This window comes from Trematomus bernacchii, unplaced genomic scaffold (genome assembly GCF_902827165.1).
Source record: "Trematomus bernacchii unplaced genomic scaffold, fTreBer1.1, whole genome shotgun sequence".
NCBI classification, from domain to species: Eukaryota; Metazoa; Chordata; class Actinopteri; order Perciformes; family Nototheniidae; genus Trematomus; species Trematomus bernacchii.
In genome coordinates, this window is record NW_022987520.1 from 382,758 (window position 1) to 401,785 (window position 19,028).

Here is a 19,028-nt window from a genome sequence, read left to right on the forward strand (position 1 = left end):
AAACAGAAGTTAAATCCATTTCTCACTTATTCTAAGAAGAAATCCTGTTAGTGGGTTAGTACATTCTGCAACAGCTTTGAGGGTGGACAAGTTTACTACCACTTAAGTTTCAAATAATTGTGTTAATTACTTATTGTAATAAAGCATTTGAACATTCTTTTGTGTCACATTTTCATTATTAAGTTGATGTATAACTGCATAGTATCTTAATTATTTAAATTATAAGGTGACTAAAAATGGCAACCGTATTTTCAGTTTTGGCAACCAAAAGCTGCCAACCACTTTTAAAAGTTAGCGTTGAGTCCTGATATCACCTTTCAACACAAAGCAATTCAAAGTGCTTTACACAAATGAAAGACAGTAAGAAATAGTGCAGCAGAAACACATTATAAAATGGCATTTAAAAACAGTCATTAAAAAGCTAATATAATAAAATATCACAGGTATAAAATACATGAATAACAGTTACAGTGCCGTGTGAGATATGAATAGTTATATAGCCTGGATTTAAAAGTGAGACCTGTAAAGACACCATTATCCAGTTTAATGAAGATACAAGTATAGACTAGTTTCTCCAGATCCTGCTGCTGTGACATTAGTCCTTAGATCCTAGATATATTCTGAAGGTGATAGTAGGAGGACTTAGTATCTGTTTTAATGTGACTGTTGAAACTCAGGTCAGAGTCCAGGACTACACCTACATTTCTGGCTCTTTGTTGTTTTAAACATTGCCGACTGAAGCTCAGCGCTGACTTTTATTCCTCCATCTTTGTTTAAAGTGGACCTATCATGCTATATTTGAATAATATAGTGTAGGACCATACCTATATAAAGCATATTTATACTTTTTTTTTCTTCAAAATACCAAACAGATCATGCATTTTAGCCATGCCTCATTTTGCTCAATTTGAAAAATGTTAGTTCTGTTTTAGCAAGGGCTGATTCAGTGAGAACAGCACCACCTACAGGCCTGGCATATGTACTACAGCGTCTCCAGCGCTTTCGAACGGCAATGGCCGTGGCTGTCTCCTCCTGATTGGTGGAGTTGGCCCAATAGCCGTAGCGCCACCGTCCTGACGTCAGGACAGTGTTCAAATCTGGATCAGTTTTTATCAGATCCGTTGCAGCCCCTTTTTTAGAGATTTGGGTATGGAGGAAAATAGAGAGGGTTGTGTTTTCTGACACTTGGTGAGTTCCCTGGAACACCGGGGACACATATTCATGTAGAAAAGACGTACACAAGTGCATTTTGCATCATAGGTCCCCTTTAATTGAAGTGTTTTAACCTGTTAAGCCCGCGAGGACCCTAATCCGGGTGTGGCGGGTAGTTCTTTCACAAAACTGTGTCTCAGGGCTTCTTCATATTTAAAATCCTATTAATGTGTCATACCAGATTAACGGGAAGAAACTCAGCTAACTGACGATACGAACCATTTTTACCAAAACAAAACATAAAAAGCGTCTAAATAGAGAACCGCAGTGACGCATCCTAAAACCCGGAAGTAAACTCCTTCCGGTTCCTTCGTCAAAAACGCAATGCAATTTCTCCATAGGGTTTTGGAAAATAGCTGGAAATAAGGTCTGTGGTTGAGACGCATTTAAGAGACGGAAGAGACTATAGATAGAAAACTATTTGAAGAAACTATAATAACGTTAAAAAATATATAGTAAAAAATTGCAGTATTTACATTGAATGTGTTTGTAATCCTAGAAATATAATTATTGTCGTTTTACAAAAATACATGAGATTTTGGATGTTTCTTGTCAGTGTTTTTTAATATTTATAATTTTCCTTCAATGTTATGTTGAAGTTTCTTACAAAATTAAGTCAATAGTATTTATTTCATATTTTTCTTCTATCTTATTTTATTTCTTGTCAATGTTTTCATTTTATTAATTTCAAGTTTTACAAAAAGTTGATTTGAATCTATAAATACTTTTATATTATTGTCATATACTACTGATTATTTCTGATAGTAAACAACTAATTATTGTAAAATATGTTAATTACTTATTCCACATTTCCTCTCTCCTGTTTTTATAATTTACTGTATTTTTCTTTGTCTCAATATTTAAGTTTCTAGTCACTTATTTTTAATATCAATAACATATTTCACTGATTTATTTTCCTGTTTTGTGGAAATGTGGAAATATTTTTCATTTATTTTTCTGATAAATGATTTTAGTACATAATTAAATAAAGGTTAGTGAATATTTATTATACAGTATTTTATGTTTCTTGGAAAGTATTAGTTGTCTGCTTTCTGATTGTCTTCTAAATTATATATGTTTGTATTTAAATTGTATTTATATCTTTAATGTGTCTTCTTCCATCCTATACGAGTGTACAGTATTAATATTGTATTTTGATATATTTATATACAGATCTTTAATGTGAACATCGTCCCTCCTACAGAGAGAGCAGTCTGCAGTGTATATCAGTCAATCACTTTGCATTAGGATGATTTGTTAAAAATGTTCTGAAAACAGCACAAAGAATTAAACACTTTGAGAACATGTCCAATCTGGAGGACTGTTCCCACTGCTGGGTTTATCTCTGGTGACCCCTAGTGGTGAAGTTTGGACCTGCAACACGTTTAATATTAGTAATAACTGAATAGAGAAAAGTAAAGCAATTATTACTTCAGAATCAGAATCAGATTTATCTCCAATATTTACATAGAAATAGAATGGAATAAAATATATGCAGTGATAAAAAACAGACATTGTGTACATTGTCTAGTTACTGCACTAGTTGTCAAACAAGTATTGGTAGATAGATAGATAGATCGTACTTTATTGATCCCAAATTGGGAAATTGTTTTTGTTACAGCAGCATAAAAGGCATTTTACAATAAAACAAAATATACAAGAATAGAAATAAAATAAAATAAAATATAAAATAAAATATAAAATATACATGTCAAAATACAAAATAGAAAATATACATACAGATATTATATATATATACAAATATATATATTCAAAATATATGGAATTATGGAGTATTAAATATGAAACAGATTATGTGTGAGTAAAATGTACAAGGTGGTTTTATTTCTAGAGAAACTATGGAGCAGAGAGTTCTCTTCCAGCCAGAGGTGATTTGTTGTACAGAGTTATTGCAGTGGGCAGGAATGTTTTCCAGTATCTGTCCTTGAGACAGGGGAGCTGCAGCAGTCTGTTGGAGAAGGAGCTGCAGCAGTCTGTAGGAGAAGGAGCTGCAGCAGTCTGTTGGAGAAGGAGCTGCAGCAGTCTGTTGGAGAAGGAGCTGCAGCAGTCTGTTGGAGAAGGAGCTGCAGTCTGTTGGAGAAGGAGCTGCAGCAGTCTGTAGGAGAAGGAGCTGCAGCAGTCTGTAGGAGAAGGAGCTGCAGCAGTCTGTAGGAGAAGGAGCTGCAGCAGTCTGTTGGAGAAGGAGCTGCAGCAGTCTGTTGGAGAAGGAGCTGCTGCAGTCTGTAGGAGAAGGAGCTGCAGCAGTCTGTAGGAGAAGGAGCTGCAGCAGTCTGTAGGAGAAGGAGCTGCAGCTGTCTGTTGGAGAAGGAGCTGCAGCAGTCTGTAGGAGAAGGAGCTGCAGCTGTCTGTTGGAGAAGGAGCTGCAGCTGTCTGTTGGAGAAGGAGCTGCAGCAGTCTGTAGGAGAAGGAGCTGCAGCAGTCTGTTGGAGAAGGAGCTGCAGCAGTCTGTAGGAGAAGGAGCGGCAGCAGTCTGTAGGAGAAGGAGCTGCAAGCAGTCTGTTGGAGAAGGAGCTGCAGCAGTCTGTAGGAGAAGGAGCTGCAGCAGTCTGTAGGAGAAGGAGCTGCAGCAGTCTGTGAGGAGAAGGAGCTGCAGCTGTCTGTAGGGAAGGAGCTGCAGCAGTCTGTAGGAGAAGGAGCTGCAGCAGTCTGTTGGAGAAGAGGAGCTGCAGCAGTCTGTTGGAGAAGGAGCTGCAGCAGTCTGTTGAAAGGGCTGCAGCAGTCTGTAGGAGAAGGAGCTGCAGCAGTCTGTAGGAGAAGGAGCTGCAGCAGTCTGTAGGAGAAGGAGCTGCAGCAGTCTGTAGGAGAAGGAGCTGCAGCAGTTGTTGGAAGGAAGGAGCTGCAGCAGGCTGTAGGAGAAGGAGCTGCCAGCAGTCTGTTGGAGAAGAGCTGCAGCAGTCTGTTTGGAGAAGGAGCTGCAGCAGTCTGTAGGAGAAGGGAGCTGCCAGCAGTCTGTTGAGAGGAGAAGGAGCTGCAGCAGTCTGTTGGAGAAGGAGCTGCAGCAGTCTGTAGGAGAAGGAGCTGCAGCAGTCTGTTGGAGAAGGAGCTGCAGCAGTCTGTAGGAGAAGGAGCTGCAGCAGTCTGTAGGAGAAGGAGCTGCAGCAGTCTGTTGGAGAAGGAGCTGCAGCAGTCTGTAGGAGAAGGAGCTGCAGCAGTCTGTAGGAGAAGGAGCTGCAGCAGTCTGTAGGAGAAGGAGCTGCAGTCTGTAGGAGAAGGAGCTGCAGCAGTCTGTTGGAGAAGGAGCTGCAGCAGTCTGTAGGAGAAGGAGCTGCAGCAGTCTGTTGGAGAAGCTGCAGCAGTCTGTAGGAGAAGGAGCTGCAGCAGTCTGTAGGAGAAGGAGCTGCAGCAGTCTGTAGGAGAAGGAGCTGCAGTCTGTAGGAGAAGGAGCTGCAGCAGTCTGTAGGAGAAGGAGCTGCAGTCTGTAGGAGAAGGAGCTGCAGCAGTCTGTAGGAGAAGGAGCTGCAGCAGTCTGTTGGAGAAGGAGCTGCAGCAGTCTGTAGGAGAAGGAGCTGCAGTCTGTAGGAGAAGGAGCTGCAGCAGTCTGTTGGAGAAGGAGCTGCAGCAGTCTGTTGGAGAAGGAGCTCCGTTGACTGTCCAGCTGCAGGTGGAGAGGATGGGTGGGGTTATCCATGATGGACAACAGCCTGTTCAGTGTCCTCCTCTCCACCACAGCTTCAAAGGGTTCCAGCTTGATGCCGATGACTGACCCAGCTTTCCTGATCAGTTTATTGATCCTGCTGGTGTCACCGGCTCTGATGCTGCCCCCCCAGCAGACTGCAGCAAAGAAGAGTGCACTAGCCACAACAGACTGATAGAAGATCTCCAGCATCTTGCTGCATACGTTGAAGGATCTCAGCTTCCTCAGAAAATAGAGTCTGCTCATCCCCTTCTTGTGCACAGCGTCAGTGTTGATCCTCCAGTTCAGCCCATTGTCTAAGTGCACTCCCAGGTACTTGTAGACCTCCACAACTGCCACATCCTCTCCCAGAATGCACAGGGGCAGAGGAGGAGATGTCCTCTTCCTCCTGAAATCAATGACCATCTCTCTGGTCTTGGCCACATTCAAAAGCAGATGATTTCTTCCAGTCCACTCAACAAAATCACCCACCAGCGCTCTGTACTCCTCCTCCCGTCCATCCCTTATACACCCTACCACTGCAGAGTCATCCGAAAACTTCTGCAGGTGGCATGACTCTGAGTTGTATAGAAAGTCAGAGGTGTATAAGGTGAACAGGAAAGGAGACAGCACAGTCCCCTGTGGGGCTCCAATACTACCAACCACCACATCAGACAGCACACTGCCCAGCCGGACGTACTGTGGTCTGTCCGTGAGGTAGTTGGTAATCCAGGAGATGGTGGACGAGTTTACCCTCATAGCCTGCAGCTTGTCACTCAGTAGCCGAGGCTGGATCGTGTTGAATGCACTGGAGAAATCAAAAAAGGTGATTCTCACAGTGCAACCCGATCCATTCAGGTATGAGTGAGCACGCTGCAGCAGGTAAATAATGGCATCGTCCACCCCCAGGTGAGGCTGGTAGGCAAATTGCAGAGGGTCAAGGAATGATCTCACCTGCGGTCTGAGATGGGCCAAGACCAGTCTCTCAAGCACCTTCATCACATGAGATGTGAGTGCTACAGGGCGATAGTCATTGAGCCCAGAAGGAGTTGTCTTTTTAGGGACCGGAACAACGCATGAAGTCTTCCACAGCACCGGGATGGTCTCCAAGTGCAGGCTCAGGTTGAATATATACTGGAGAACAGGAGCCAGCTGGCGTGCACAGGTCCTCAGGACCCTGGGGCTGATACCATCAGGGCCAGCAGCCTTGCCTTGGTGGAGTTTTTCCATCTGACTCTGGACCTGTCCTGTGCTCACAGTGAAGCGGGGGGGGGGGCTTGATGGCAGGGGGGATAGAGGGGGGGGTGTCTGAGGCAAGATGAGCAGAGGGGGGGGGGGGGGTCAGCGGCAATGTGAGCAGAGGGGGGGTGCAGAAGCCAGGCTGGGTGGTGGAGGAGAGGTGTGAAGTGTAGGTGGTGAGCAGAGGGGGGATGTTGACGCCAGGCTGAGAGGAGGAGGTGAGGTGAGAAGAGGAAGTGGAGGAGACAGCAGCGGGCGGAGAGCTAAACCTATTGAAGAAGGTGTTCAGCTCGTTGGCCCTCTCCAGGGTGCCCACAGTCAGTCTGTCTCTCCCTTTGAAGCCAGTGATAGCCTTCATCCCAGCCCAGACATCCCTGCTATTGTTCTGCTGGAGCTTAGTCTCCAGCTTCTTCCTGTACGAATCTCTGCCCCTCCTCAAATTGTCTCTCAGTAGATGCTGGATACTCTTCAGCATTGATTTGTCCCCAGACTTAAAAGCTTCCTTTTTCTTATTTAAAAGAGTTTTCAGGTCACTAGTAATCCAGGGTTTATTATTGGGGAAACAGTTGACAGTTTAGCCGGTAATATTGTTTGTTCACAGAAGTTGATGTATTCTGTGATGCAGTCAGTCATATTATTGATGTCCTCTCCATGTGGCACACAAAGCACGTCCCAGTCAGTGGTCTCGAAGCAGTCCTGTAGAGCCTCATTAGCCCCTGGAGTCCATTTCCTCACAGTCCTGGTGGATACAGGCTGCCTCTGCACCAGAGGGACATATTTAGGAGCCAAAAAGACGAGGTTGTGGTCAGATCTGCCCAGGGGGGGGAGGGCAGTGGCACAATATGCATTCTTGGTATTAGCATATAGAAGATCCAGAGTATTATTTCCCCTGGTGGGGCATTTCACATACTGAGTGAATGTAGGCAGAGATTTGTCCAGTTTTGCACGGTTAAAATCCCCAGTTATTGTTATGAATGCATTTGGGTGAAGAGTTTGGAGTTTGGCCACAGAGGAGTGAATGACGTCACCAGCCACCTCCGCGTCCGCGTTCGGTGGAATATAGACAGCAACTACGATGACAGAATAAAGTTCTCTAGGTAGATAAAATGGACGTAATCCCACAGCTAGCAGTTCAATGTCCGGGCTACAGAAACGCTCCTTCACAGTAACATGTCCAGGATTACACCATCGTTCGTTCACATACAGTGCAATCCCTCCTCCTTTCTTTTACCGCTCAGAATAACGTCCCTGTCCGCCCGAACACTCGTGAAGCCGGGGAGAGCCGTGTTATTATCCGGGATGAGCGAGTGCAACCAAGTCTCGTTAAAACACATGATGCTACACTCACGTATTCCCACTGCGTCTTCGTCAGCACGCGGAGCTCGTCCATCTTATTCCCCAAAGACCTCACGTTCCCCATTATGATGGCCGGTACACAGGGTTTGTACCTCATCTTCTTCTTCATCCTCAGCTTGGCCCCAGCTCTGCAGCCCCGCTTGAGCCTCCGAAGCTCCTCCGGGATGTCATGCCTGGCTCCGGGCAGCAGCACGGGTCGGCACAGCGCAATCAGCTGCTCACGCGTGTAAACAATGCCATCACTCCTCTGAGCATGGCTCTCCGACACAAAAAGTGAAAAAAGTAGCAGAAGAATGACCAGAAAACGTTCGAAGTAAAACGTGGCCATAGTTCGCTGCAAAACTAAATAAATATCCAAAGAAAAAAGTACAACTAAGAGAATAAAAGTAAACAAAAAGACAAAGAACAATAAAACACCGGGAGCTGCAAGCAACAGGCAGCCACCAGCACGGCGCCTTACGTAGTATATGTATATACAGTATGTATGTATTGTTTGAGGGGGGGGTAATGATGTAGTGGGTTTTTTAAATGTGGAAAAAGTGCCCCACCACCTATTCTAACAAAGCCCATTCTTGAAACAGTTTCACCTCCGCCCCCAACATGTGTTTGCAGAGTCATAACTGGGAAGCCCCGCCCCTTATAGTGGGGATTCCAGTGGGGGAGGAGTCAGACTCTTAAAGAGACAGCGACCTGATTCACAGATTCTCAAGACTTTGTTTACAATATTTACTGCCTTTTACTCTCAATTCTCACTTTTATTCTAGTTTGAATTAAATATGTATAAATCTATTTTATACTAAAGCGAGAGATTAAAGAGATTTGAAATGTATATATTATCTAAAGGTAATGTCAGTACTTTTCAGACTGATGTTAGTGACTCTGAACCTCATGTTGGTAGCTTTCTTTCTTTCTTTGTTTATAATAAATACATGTATTTACCTCTTGTCTTTTGTCCCGGCAAAGAGCCAGACCACGACACTACGTTTTTATATTTTACTGAATTTTTCTTTGTTTCAAATAATTAAATTTCTAGTCAATTCTTTTTTCAATATTAATAACATATATTTGACTGATTTCTTTCCCTGTAAATGTTTTCAATTAATTATTCTTATAATTTACTTTATGACATTATTAAATAGAGGTTAGTGAATATTTATTATATAGTATACTTATGTTACTTTTAAAGTTTTAGTTTTATATTTTGTGATGTCTTCTATACTATATGTATGTTCAGGCAAGGCAAGTTTATTGATATAGCACCTTTCAACACAAGGCAATTCAAGGTGCTTTATAAAAATGAAAACATTCAGACAAAGGCATTTAAAAACAGTCATTAAAAAGAAAAGATAATAAAATAAACATTAAAAGAAAAAATACATGAATAAAAAGTACATGAATAAAAAATACATGAATAAAAAATACATGAATAAAAAGTACATGAATAAAAAGTTACAGTGCAGTTTAAGATATGAATAGTTCACACAGAAGTTCCACTTTACTGATGCCTTTCTTTAAGGTTTCTCCGAACATGAGCTGTGTACGCTTGTATGGCACATACGTCCCGAGCAGCATACACAGAGAACACCAGCCAGGACAAAGTCCCCAGACCCTGATCCCCTGGGGTTACTAGCCCCAAATGTTCAGTATGTATATTGTATTTTTATATATTTATACACAGATCTTGAATGAGTCTTCTTCCATCTTATACGAGTGTACAGTATTTTTATATATTTATTGTATTTTTATATGCAGATCTTTAATGTGAAAATAACAAACTTTTGACACATCCAACAAAGAAAACAGGTTTTTACAAAAGTCAAAACAAAAACTAAAGATGAAAAACTCAAATAAAATAATAAACATCTTCAGTGGTCTTTCTTTCTTTTTAGGCTTTTGTAATTTTAACGGGAAACGGCAACAAACGGTTAAAAACGGTGCCTCGATGGCGTCTTTCCGACAGGTTGCCCATCTCTGTCTCTTTAGACATTTAAACTTTTTCATACCAAGGACCACTTAACCAATAAAAGAACACACACAGACCACCTGACTCCCCAAATATCCAGAAACAAAACAGCCTACCCTTCTCTACATCGCCTCGTTCACACATTAAATCAACAATTCAAATACAACTACAGATTATAAGCCTTTCGTCCAAATGCGATTTTAAATGCTCTCAGGTTTTACACCTCAAAAATACAGTAAACTATGGTCGCAGGCCCAAGTCTAACTCTCTGAGCCCTTTTTTCACATGTTAGGCTCGCCTGGGCTTTTTTTGTAAAAATGCTATTAAAACATGAACCTTTGTGACCATCGGGCTGGCCTGCATGGTCTGCCCCAACAGCAGCCTCTGATCATCAACAGACTTCATGCAATGCTTCATCGGATGCATATATTAGATAATAATCTCTATCTCACTCCTAACATCTAAATCTACTTCCACCATGGATAAATGTTCATAAAATACATCCATTGTTTGTTTTATATGCTTCTTGAAATAAAAAATAAAAACACAGTTTTTCTAGAAATCACCTGGAAATGGTACAATGACCAATTACAGGGACATTCTCCCTGGAGTAACTAAGGGCTAAGTGCCTTACTCAAGGGCACACTAGTGGTGATGTTCCTGGCGGGATTTGAACTCACAACCTTCCGATCTTCAGCCCACCTCACTATCCATTAGACCACCACTATCCCAACATGTGTGATGAAGGTGTGGTGCTGGGCTATATCATGCAATCGAAAGTGAAAGTTAAGCTCGCTCCATTGCTGAGATATTCCCGCGAGAGTGCGGAGAAATTAAATAAATAAATGTATTTCAAATGTGGAATTTTACCAATATTCTCACAGACCACTGCTTTAGAGGAGGCACTATGGGAATTGTAGTTCTTTATACGGTCTTGACTACAGACGTCACGATTAGGTGGCCATTTTTGTAATTCTAAATACTGTCTCTAACATTTGATTGGACATGAATTAACCCGGCGTGATAAACACAAACCAAGAGCTGAACACATTTATTCTTCTCTTTCTGACTTTGTCCTCAAAGACTTTGAGAGCGTCTCCAAGAGAACCAGTGCTTTGATTACAGGGAGAACGTCATCCCACCAAACTCAGGATTATAGGATGTCTGTGGACCCTTGTTGAGATGGACACGGGTCAACAGGTAACCCTCTGGGACCTGGAAGAGAAACAGGGAAATACTTTGGTTATAAAACCTGTAGATAGTAGACGGGCTTTTTCAACTGATAGAGGAGAGTATTTGTTCAACTGGATCAATACTGTCTGATCAATACTCAGTGTTTCCTCTACGATGCGCCGTCCCAAAAGAACCCGGCTCATATATATTATTCTGAAAGGACCAATCTGCACAATGACTACTTTTACTGTCGCTACTTTCACTATATTTTGATGATAATACTTTTCTACTTTTACTTGAGGAACATTTTGAATGCAGGACTTTTACTGTAACAGAGTATTCCTACACTCTGGTACTTCTACTTTTACTCAAGTACAAGATCTGAGTACTTCTACTTTTACTCAAGTACATGATCTGAGTACTTCTACTTTTACTCAAGTACATGATCTGAGTACTTCTACTTTTACTCAAGTACATGATCTGAGTACTTCTACTTTACTCAAGTACAAGACCTGAGTACTTCTACTTTTACTCAAGTAAAGTAATAGAAGTACTCAGATCTTGTGATCTGAGTACTCCTACTTTTACTCAAGTACAAGATCTGAGTACTTCTACTTTTACTCAAGCACAAGATCTGAGTACTTCTACTTTTACTCAAGTACAAGATCTGAGTACTTCTACTTTTACTCAAGTACAAGATCTGAGTACTTCTACTTTTACTGAAGTACAAGACCTGAGTACTTCTACTTTTACTTTTTTTTTTTACTTAGTCATTACATACAGTCTTTAATGAACTATTAGTAGAGAATAATGACGAGTAAAGAATATACTTTATAGGGATCCTATTCATATCTAATAATAAGAACATTTTTTACCCACTTATGGAAGCTTGGGGTAGAAATACAAAAACTACAATTTCTTAAAATGTATAACATTTAAATTTAAAATGTGAATGGCATGATATCCAAAACATGTTTTTTGAGGAATAGCTGGAATATGAAATGATGACAATTTTTAATTACAAAGATACTTCAAGAAAACCACCTCACAGGGTCAAAAAAGACCCACTTATGCATCTAAGGGTTAGTCATTATAAAACACTTATTAATGCCTTATTCTACATGACCATATTCTACAAGTAATAAGCCATTAGTTGAGAGGTTTTCCTCAATAACCCTCTCATTAGTGCTTATTGATTGTAAGTAAGGAAGTTGTTGTACATGAGTCTTAATCTGCTCAATATGGGCCTAATAAGGCAGCAGTACCACAAGAATAGTAATTCTCCCATAATAACACTTAACAGATATGATCTATTCTTATGTAACAAGACGTGAAACTATAAGTGTTAATTAAGTCTAAATAACTCAAAATGAGGTGTTTCTATCTAAGAATATGTTTTGGGGTGTTGGCAGTTCAGCTACCAATAGCAAGGTGATATTGACCTGTATGTTTCATATTTATTACATTGTTATTTATTAAAGTTAATATACCAGAAGTCATGTTCAGGTTGGGAGTCACACTTTAGTTTCTGTTGATTTATTTATAATTGGATTTCTTTATAATTTGTGTTTGTGCTATGTTTGAATTCAAAGATGTTTTTTCTGCACATTTTGCAATAACTTGTTGATAAATGAGTGTGTGAACGGTGTGTGTGTAGAAAGCTTCAGAATATAGAGAGGAAGGAATGTGGACGCTTTGGTTTCTGTAAGAGATTTCTGCTGAGAGAGGAGGAGAACAATATCATGGAGATAAAGACATTTGAGACAATTCCAACATTTTAGGAAAACTGTCGAAATAATCAAATATAAAATACGACGAGTAAAGTTTAAATAATAACTAATCTGAGCAATACTCTATGTGATAATAATTAATCTGAGCAATACTCTATGTAATAATAATTAATCTGAGCAATACTCTATGTAATAATAATTAATCTGAGCAATACTCTATGTAATAATAATTAATCTGAGCAATACTCTATGTAATAATAATAACTAATCTGAGCAATACTCTATGTAATAATAATAACTAATCTGAGCAATACTCTATGTAATAATAATAACTAATCTGAGCAATACTCTATGTAATAATAATAACTAATCTGAGCAATACTCTATGTAATAATAATAACTAATCTGAGCAATACTCTATGTAATTATAACTAATCTGAGCAATACTCTATGTAATAATAATTAATCTGAGCAATACTCTATGTAATAATAATAACTAATCTGAGCAATACGCTATGTAATAATAATAACTAATCTAAGCAATACTCTATGTAATAATAATTAATCTGAGCAATACTCTATGTAATTATAACTAATCTAAGCAATACTCTATGTAATAATAATTAATCTGAGCAATACTCTATGTAATTATAATTAATCTGATCAATACTCTATGTAACGGTGGTGACGTGAAGTCATGTGACCGTGCTGTAGTTCCTTGATAGCCCAACATTAGCTTTCTACTTCAGAAATCCTAAAGTGGTGTTAGTATGTGGAGATTATTCTGCTGAACTAAACGTGTAAGAATCAGAAACGTTTGTTTGACACAGAGATGATTTCAATACTAACCTGTTAAAACTAAAGCCTTGAGGTTTAGTTCTCACACAGAAACAAAGCAAACACATCATTTTCCAACCAGGAGAAACACTTTTGAAATCAGCTCACTCTCAGAGTTTCATGGATTATTAAAGAAGTTTTATTATTTTTTTGGTACATAGCAAATGACAGCATTTATTACAGTGATGTTGAACATCGTCATGGTTTCTGGAGGATTCTGCTGTGTTCAGAATTTAAGACGATTTGCTTCATCGTAATCTCATGGAAACCAAATCGGTCAAAACTCTTCATTATAAAATCAAGTAGAATTTGTGATTTAAGCCAGATCATGAAAAATCTTCAAATACAACATTTGTTAAAAAAAGCCACATCTAAAAACCTTAATAGGCGAAAGCTAAATTCTTCAGAAATGCAAAAGATAAGAAAATCAATCAAAATTCTTATGAAGCAAAAACATTTCTCGGTTCCAAAATCACAACACTTGTTTACGGACAATGTTAACATTTTAAGTACGAAATAATTAGTCTCCTGAATTTGGGAAAATCCTAAATCACAAAAATAATCAGAATTCTTTGAAAAAAGTGAAATTCTAAAGAAATTAAAATGTTTCATAAAAGTCCAAAAAGTAATGATTACATATTATTGATCATCTTGTGAAATAAGTCCAATCCTCAATAATACAAAAACAAGCACATCTTGATCACATAACAAAGCACATTACCTTTTAAAAAGGAAACTTCTACAAAATGATGTACATTTTTAATTACAACATGTTAGTATTTAATATCTTATGAATTTGGGAATGCTCTCCAAAAGGTGGAGTTCTTCAAAACAGCTAAATTACTACAACATACAGACAAATACCATCAAAAATGATATAACGTAAGAAAAATCCTGAATGATTGAAAATGATTACAAACTGAGCTCAGTACATGTGAAATAAGAACATTAAAGAAAAGTTACAATCTTATACATTTTGGCAAATTACAAATATAATCGGATTTCTCTAAAAAAGCTTTTTTTTTTTTTACAAACAATCTCTTCAGACCAAAATCAAGCTACATTCTTCTGTAATAACATTTTTCAATAAAACATCAGCATTGTTATGAAATAAGAAGTGTTTGGACTATTTACTTTTGTTGAATTCCTATTTGTATATTGATCAGCTAAATGTGGTCCTGCTGCTGAAATGACCCATGTGACCCACAAGGGGATCAAATATCCTATCTCGCTGATCAGATTAATTGTTGTTAAAAACGTAACATTTTAAAAACTGTACTTTGTCTTATTTGTTGATTGAATATAAAAAAAACCTTGTTGTGCTCGAGGTCTACAAATCCAACACTAGGTGGCGCTGTAACGCGTTCCTCCTGTTATCTCAGGAATCACTACATTAGATTCAAACACTGGGTATTGTAACACTGTTTCTAGAGGATATTTGAACATTAAAATATGGCATTAATTGGCCAACTTAGTTCCTGAGCGGCCTGGGTTGGTGTGTCTGTGGTTTCAAACTGCACCGACTGCATTGACTTTTCATAATAAAACTAACTTGTGATGTTTTTTAAAGATCTTCATCTTCAGTGGGAACCAATGGGCTTGGAGCTGACAGGAAGTCAGGAAACATGAGGCACTCACACATTGCTGGTGACTTTCAGAGTGAAAGCTATATATTTCTAACGTTGGTTAAAAGCTCTAAGAGCTGATAAACCCATGTGTGTGAGAGGAGCTCCTTGGAGCTGCTACTCTGCTCCCTGAGCTCCTTCCTCTTCAGCAGGAACACCCAGGTCATCATAATCCAGCTCAATGTCCTCCTGTCGGCTCGGCCTCCGCCCCCTGGTGGCCTGGAGAGACATGACAGCACACAGTGAGACTTCCTGCATCACTCCTGTTCAATAACACACACTGTTTCAGTCAGTGGAACAACAACATGTTTCAGTCCCTTATCATTCAGTCAGTGGAACAACAACATGTTTCAGTACCTCATCATTCAGTCAGTGGAACAACAACATGTTTCAGTACCTCATCATTCAGTCAGTGGAACAACAACATGTTTCAGTACCTCATCATTCAGTCAGTGGAACAACAACAACACGTTTCAGTACCTCATCATTCAGTCAGTGAAACAACAACATGTTTCAGTACCTCATCATTCAGTCAGTGGAACAACAACATGTTTCAGTCCCTCATCATTCAGTCAGTGGAACAACAACATGTTTCAGTACCTCATCATTCAGTCAGTGGAACAACAACATGTTTCAGTACCTTATCATTCAGTCAGTGGTGGAACAACAACATGTTTCAGTACCTCATCATTCAGTCAGTGGAACAACAACATGTTTCAGTCCCTCATCATTCAGTCAGTGGAACAACAACATGTTTCAGTCCCTTATCATTCAGTCAGTGGTGGAACAACAACATGTTTCAGTACCTCATCATTCAGTCAGTGGAACAACAACATGTTTCAGTCCCTCATCATTCAGTCAGTGGAACAACAACATGTTTCAGTACCTCATCATTCAGTCAGTGGAACAACAACATGTTTCAGTCCCTTATCATTCAGTCAGTGGAACAACAACATGTTTCAGTACCTCATCATTCAGTCAGTGGAACAACAACAACACGTTTCAGTACCTCATCATTCAGTCAGTGGAACAACAACAACATGTTTCAGTACCTCATCATTCAGTCAGTGGAACAACAACATGTTTCAGTCCCTCATCATTCAGTCAGTGGAACAACAACATGTTTCAGTACCTCATCATTCAGTCAGTGGAACAACAACATGTTTCAGTACCTTATCATTCAGTCAGTGGTGGAACAACAACATGTTTCAGTACCTCATCATTCAGTCAGTGGAACAACAACATGTTTCAGTCCCTCACCATTCAGTCAGTGGAACAACAACATGTTTCAGTACCTTATCATTCAGTCAGTGGAACAACAACATGTTTCAGTACCTCATCATTCAGTCAGTGGAACAACAACATGTTTCAGTACCTCATCATTCAGTCAGTGGAACAACAACATGTTTCAGTCCCTCATCATTCAGTCAGTGGAACAACAACATGTTTCAGTCCTTTATCATTCAGTCAGTGGTGGAACAACAACATGTTTCAGTCCCTCATCATTCAGTCAGTGGTGGAACAACAACATGTTTCAGTACCTCATCATTCAGTCAGTGGTGGAACAACATGTTTCAGTACCTCATCATTCAGTCAGTGGAACAACAACATGTTTCAGTCCCTTATCATTCAGTCAGTGGAACAACAACATGTTTCAGTCCCTTATCATTCAGTCAGTGGAACAACAACATGTTTCAGTCCCTTATCATTCAGTCAGTGGAACAACAACATGTTTCAGTCCCTTATCATTCAGTCAGTGGAACAACAACATGTTTCAGTACCTCATCATTCAGTCAGTGGAACAACAACATGTTTCAGTCCCTTATCATTCAGTCAGTGGAACAACAACATGTTTCAGTACCTCATCATTCAGTCAGTGGAACAACAACATGTTTCAGTCCCTCATCATTCAGTCAGTGGTGGAACAACAACATGTTTCAGTACCTCATCATTCAGTCAGTGGAACAACAACATGTTTCAGTCCCTCATCATTCAGTCAGTGGTGGAACAACAACATGTTTCAGTACCTCATCATTCAGTCAGTGGAACAACAACATGTTTCAGTCCCTTATCATTCAGTCAGTGGTGGAACAACAACATGTTTCAGTCCCTCATCATTCAGTCAGTGGAACAACAACATGTTTCAGTCCCTTATCATTCAGTCAGTGGAACAACAACATGTTTCAGTCCCTCATCATTCAGTCAGTGGTGGAACAACAACATGTTTCAGTACCTCATCATTCAGTCAGTGGAACAACAACATGTTTCAGTCCCTTATCATTCAGTCAGTGGAACAACAACATGTTTCAGTACCTCATCATTCAGTCAGTGGAACAACAACATGTTTCAGTCCCTCATAATTCAGTCAGTGGAACAACAACATGTTTCAGTCCCTTATCATTCAGTCAGTGGTGGAACAACAACATGTTTCAGTCCCTCATCATTCAGTCAGTGGTGGAACAACAACATGTTTCAGTCCCTCATCATTCAGTCAGTGGAACAACAACATGTTTCAGTACCTCATCATTCAGTCAGTGGAATAACAACATGTTTCAGTCCCTTATCATTCAGTCAGTGGAACAACAACATGTTGCAGTACCTCATCATTCCATTCAGTGGAACAACAACATGTTTCAGTCCCTTATCATTCAGTCAGTGGAACAACAACATGTTTCAGTACCTTATCATTCAGTCAGTGGAACAACAACATGTTTCAGTCCTTATCATTCAGTCAGTGGTGGAACACAACATGTTCAGTCCCTCTCATTCAGTCAGTGGAACAACAACATGTTTCAGTCCCTTATCATTCAGTCAGTGGACAACAACATGTTTCAGTCCCTCATCATTCAGTCAGTGGTGGAACAACAACATGTTTCAGTACCTCATCATTCAGTCAGTGGAACAACAACATGTTTCAGTCCCTATCATCATTCAGTCAGTGGAACAACAACATGTTTCAGTCCCTCATAATTCAGTCAGTGGAACAACAACATGTTTCAGTACCTCATCATTCAGTCAGTGGAACAACAACATGTTTCAGTCCCTTATCATTCAGTCAGTGGAACAACAACAACATGTTTCAGTACCTTATCATTCAGTCAGTGGAACAACAACAACATGTTTCAGTCCCTCATCATTCAGTCAGTGGTGGAACAACAACATTATTCAGTACCTCACCATTCAGTCAGTGGAACAACAACAACATGTTTCAGTACCTTATCATTCAGTCAGTGGAACAACAACATGTTTCAGTCCCTCATCATTCAGTCAGTGGAACAACAACAACAACATGTTTCCGTACCTCATCATTCAGTCAGTGGAACAACAACAACATGTTTCCGTACCTTGCAGTAGAAGTAAAGGCAGATGGTCACCAGCAGCTGAATCAGCGGCAGGACGACGGCTCGGATGATAAAAGGTTTTGGATCTGATCGAACACATGGACAGAATCACATCAAGAGTCAGCAAACACACAGAGACCTGAACCCACTTCAGCATGGAGACTCCTCTCTACAGTTATATTACAATAAACTACATCTTCTTAAGATCTTCATTCAACCCCAACCCTTTTCCCTGTTCATACCAGACAGTAGGACTGTAGGGAGAAGCTGCTAGCTGTATCTGTTAAACACTCAGTACTCATGGCAATACTCCAATGTAAACTACAGCTGACAGGAGAATGTGTGTTCTGGATTCATGTCTTCACGGTTCATTGCACTTATTGTACGTTGCTCTGGAAAGCTACATGTGATGTAAGGGTGTGACTGCTTCAGGGCTCACAGTAAAACACTCAGTCCTCACCAGCGTTCTCCTGGGGAGCATCACGCTCTGTCCTACAGTAAACTCTAACAGCTCACCTGTGACGGTGATGGAGAGCAGATGGCTCTCAGAGGAGAAGTCCTGAGAAAAAGCAGAGACGTGATAAACACAGCTGTAGCTTCCCTGGTGGGCGGGCTCTGCAGCCGGGAACAGGAAGTGGGGCAGAGTGATTGACAGCTGGCTGGGTGTAGTTGTGAGTGGAGGAGCTGAGCAGGAAGGAGCCTCCTGGGTACTGAGGCTGGATGGAGCAACTGATGGTGAAGGTGAAGCCTCTGAACACCTGGAACCCTGCTGCTGGGGCCCCGGAGACCCCGTACATGGAGGAGGACACAGAGATGTTGGGTTGAAACAGCTTATCTGGAGAGAGAGAGAGAGAGAGAGAGAGAGAGAGCTAGAGCGAGAGAGAGAGAGAGACGAGAGAGAGAGAGAGAGAGAGAGAG

General features: G+C 40.3%; 1 long non-coding RNA gene across 1 annotated transcript; it reads right to left on the reverse strand.

Moving 5' to 3' along the window:
* Nucleotides 1-13,267: 13,267 nt before the first annotated feature.
* Nucleotides 13,268-18,743, reverse strand: LOC117472177. The gene is made up of 3 exons (XR_004554884.1): nucleotides 18,627-18,743; nucleotides 18,114-18,196; nucleotides 13,268-14,988 (listed from the first exon to the last, which is right to left on the reverse strand). It is a non-coding gene; the product is annotated as an uncharacterized LOC117472177 (long non-coding RNA).
* Between the last annotated feature and the right edge of the window lie 285 nt (nucleotides 18,744-19,028).